Here is a 4,042-nt window from a genome sequence, read left to right as displayed (position 1 = left end):
AATGTTACACTAAAAATGTTTTTATATTCCAACAGGAAGTTCATTTGTTTCATTGACAAACTTGACATGAAATCAGTTATTTATCATTAAAAGTATGAAATCATAATTTTCATTTTCATTATTTATCTGATGGAAATAAAAATCCCACAGTGCAGTGACACATTTTTGTTTTTTATGCTTACCCCAAAGGAACGACTGAGGGAGCTGAATTTGTCAGTGCACAGCACACATGGACTATTTGATCTAGAGGTGTAAGACCTTTCGGATGCTCAGCTTCTCACATCTGATTTACAATTGAACTTTGAAGGATGGTATACCGATTCGTCGCCTCAACCGATAACTCTCTGGACACGGATCCTAACTGATGCAAGTCCTCGTGTTGACTCCAATTCCGCTGGACCCATTTGCTTTTTCCCTTTAGTAAAAGCTGGGATCTTAAGCTCAGCATTGTACAGACCAACTGAATCTGTCACATCAAACCCTCTATCAGCTAATTCACCAGGGTTGAGGTGATCTAAAAATCCACTGCTCTCAGTCAAGTGTTTGTCTGATGTTCTGCCTCCCCATCCTTTTGATAGAAAATAAAACTGTTCCTTGTGGTGTTATGCCAATTAGATATTTCATGGTATGGTGGTGTTTGTATTTTGAGTAAGTCTGTGCTCTTGCTCATAGGTCCTCTAGGCTTTTCAATGAAAATCTCAAAGCAGACAATAATGCAGGCACATTTACGAAAGACCTGTCTAAATATCATCGGCATCGACAGCTGAAGCTCTTCTCGATTTCACCAAAACACAAGTGCTGGAACGAGCCTCGCGTTCAAAACTTCATCAACGGTGTTTCTAAATGTTCTAACTGGCAGTTGGAATTGAGATCTTAAAAATACAACCAAGCAATGAAAAGGGATGGTTCATTTTCAGTCTCATAAGAGTTAGCAGCAGTTGCTGGAAGGGAGAGAGGTTTGTACCAGTCTGCAAAAACGACATCACAAACGTTAACACAACTTGTAACTTTGAATATGTGGGGATTCCAGTCATTGTCTTTACTTTACATCATCTTTTTCAAAAGCCAGTTCATCAAATATTCCTGATCTAATTTTGTCCTTCAGCCTTTCGTTTTCCTCCCTGAGTTTATTACATTCTCTTTGTAATCTTTCAGTCTTTTCCTTACATGGTCTGTTGTCACACTGTTTGTTCATCCTCAGCAGGTGGAGCAGACTCAATTTCTGGCACTGATGACAACTCTCGGAGGGCATCCACTTGCTTCTTTTCTCCTTCACCCTTTTGTTCTTCATCCTGCTGTGGTGGCCATACCTTTCCATGTCTCTCTCTCTTTTCCTCTTCTTGGTGGCTGGTGTGTGTGAGAAGACGGATGGAACCCAGTCAGGGGACAGCGGGTCATCAGATTTGGCACCTATAATGATACAAGAGAGCTTATGTCCAACATATGCCAACAAGTGTAAAGAGAGTATCAGTTCAGCTTTTAGATACCGTTCATGCAAACTGGTAGAACAACCTCTCCTTTCCAACAACAGCTTTTATCTCTCCAGACTGAAAATGAACCTTCCCGTTAACTATAACGATCAAACCCCGCTTACTACAACCTCCAGTCCATACAGTTGGGACGCTGTGTGAAACGTAAATAAAAACAGACTCATCACATTCAGAATGAAACTTTAACATCTTGTCTTTGTATTTAATTCAACAAAGGTTGAAAAGGATTTGCACATAGTTGTATTCTGATTTAATTTACCACCGCAGTCTGGAACTTCTTTGACTCGGGTTGTATTCAGCTAGTGTTAGCTAACAGCTGAAGTTAATGTCACTCACTGGAGTTGGTTGCTATGATAACGAATTAAGTCGGAACAATTACATACAGATATAATATAATAATAATAATAATAATAATAATAAATAATAAGAAAAATATAATAATTAACATGCAGTGTTAAATTGAGCTTACCTTTGATGAAATGTTCGCTGCAAATACGTGTGTACTTCGATGGCTGCCATTGTTTGCCCTCCCCAGGGACAGAGTCACGTCTGATGGCAGAAATCCACAATCTCCTCCTTTCTAAGTTTTCTTTTCCTGAAGGGATATGGTAAAAGCACAGCCCAGGTTTGTCTCCCCGTCGGTTAGTGCATCCAATTCACAACAACTGTCCGGCATTTCAATAGATGGCGAAAATCAAAAGGTCTGCGACGAAATTCAGTCACCTTGTTATCTGGCGGGAAGCGGAAAGACGGCCTTGTTTTGGCCTCCAGGGGGGCGTTCCTATAGGGCCGTGACATCACGTGAAAACTTTGCTACCTGCTAAACAGCAGCATGTTAACATTATCATTGTGAGCATGTTAGCATTTAGCCCAAAGCACAGCTGAGCCTAAGTAGTCCTCACAGAGCTACTTGCATTGCTGCATAATCTTAATCTTGTTCGTCTTTCTTTGTAGCAATGGGTTACAGCGAGCTTCTGGGGATAGCCTCATCCATTGGCAACTTTAGTCCACAGTGATAAAGGTCTGAAATCTTGTACAGACACACATGGTAGGGTGTCCATATTTTCAAACCCACAAACCGGGACCCTTAAGTGTACCACACAGTCATGCATGCGCATGTTCATACACGTGCGCGCACCATAGGCGTTTTCATCAGGATGGCTAACTTGGCGCACCTGTGGCGCATTTGAGCACGGAGTGGGATCAGAAAGAAGGCATTATATAAGGGGGGGCATTAAAGGCTGTGACATCATGACTTATCACATTCACTTCTTTCTCCCCCTTTAATCACAGGGCCATCCCTCTGATGACAGTTTGGGAGTCCTGTTGAGTTTTTCTCAAAGGAAACATGTTGTTGTCTGGGTCTACGTACATTATTTTTCAACTTTAGTTTGAACCCGAACACTCTTTATCACCTCATGTTAACGCGCCACAGCCTCCGGCTATTATAATTAAAATTGTGGAGCTCAGAGGACATTTTGTCCAGGATGGAAACACCATCTGGGTGAAGGACTGACAGGAACGGCCAGTCCTGAGGGAGTAGTAAGAGGAGCGAAATTCCTGTTGATGCGCAGAAGGAACTGTGTAGAATAATTAATCAAAACGACACATTTGATGTGCACATAAGCACGGAGGGTTCTCTGGTTCAAAACTACACTAAATGTAACCAGCAGATTTCTAATGTGTCCGTGCGTAATTGCGGCTTGACAGCGAGCAACATCGCTCTCTATAGAGACTGCAACGGTGCGCTGTGCTGCCTCTCTTATCTTCTGCGCACAAATTAATGAATGAGTGCAACATGATAAACGTCTATATAAGTATAATATCATTATTTTAATTGTGGTGAAAACCTGGACAATTTGTTATACACTGTTGAAAACTCCCCGAGCATTATCACGAAGAATCATGGTGTTGAAAGTGTTAAATATAGAAATAGCTCAACAACTATTGGATGGATTGTCATATGTGGTACAGGTATGCACGTCCCCCAGAGGATGAATTGTAATAACTGTGGGGATTCTCTGACTTTTGGGGACTGCCCATTGTTTCGACAGCCTGTTATTCTGACAACCCAATAAAAATGCACCATTGGACCGAAGCCCATTAGTCCGACAGCCCTTATTCTGAATACAAGCACCCGTTGTTACAAAATCCTGTTGTTATGAAAATACACACCCTCCCCGCACCGCAATCTTAATGCATGGGCTTACCGAGGCTCAAGCCCCCAGGCCTGACGACGTAAAATGGCCCATGAGGCTCCGGGGGAGAAAAAATAAAATTCCTTGAGAGAAGCGTTACCAAGGGAAAAAACGGGATGCTCCGTGCAATAAAGACACACGGCGGCGGCGTTTTTTACTCCAACACAGCCTGCCAGGAAATATATAATTTTTCTAGCAGCTGCATATCTGACTGAGATCTGTTTGTCTGTCTGACTGACTGAGTGAAGAGTGAGAGGCAATTGATTATTTTCGGAACAATTGGGTGTTAGTATTCGGAATAACGGCCTGTCGGAAACAATGGCATGGCACCAAATGAATACCAGGCAGCGCTGG

At 42.2% G+C, this 4,042-nt stretch overlaps 1 pseudogene; it reads right to left on the bottom strand.

Annotated features, from left to right (window-relative positions):
- Nucleotides 1-501: 501 nt before the first annotated feature.
- Nucleotides 502-2,166, bottom strand: LOC119497314 (annotated as a pseudogene).
- Nucleotides 2,167-4,042: the final 1,876 nt, after the last annotated feature.

Source organism: Sebastes umbrosus, chromosome 11 (assembly GCF_015220745.1).
Source record: "Sebastes umbrosus isolate fSebUmb1 chromosome 11, fSebUmb1.pri, whole genome shotgun sequence".
NCBI lineage: Eukaryota > Metazoa > Chordata > Actinopteri > Perciformes > Sebastidae > Sebastes > Sebastes umbrosus.
Note: the sequence above shows the minus strand (reverse complement) of the source record. Positions and strands in the feature narration are given on the sequence as shown.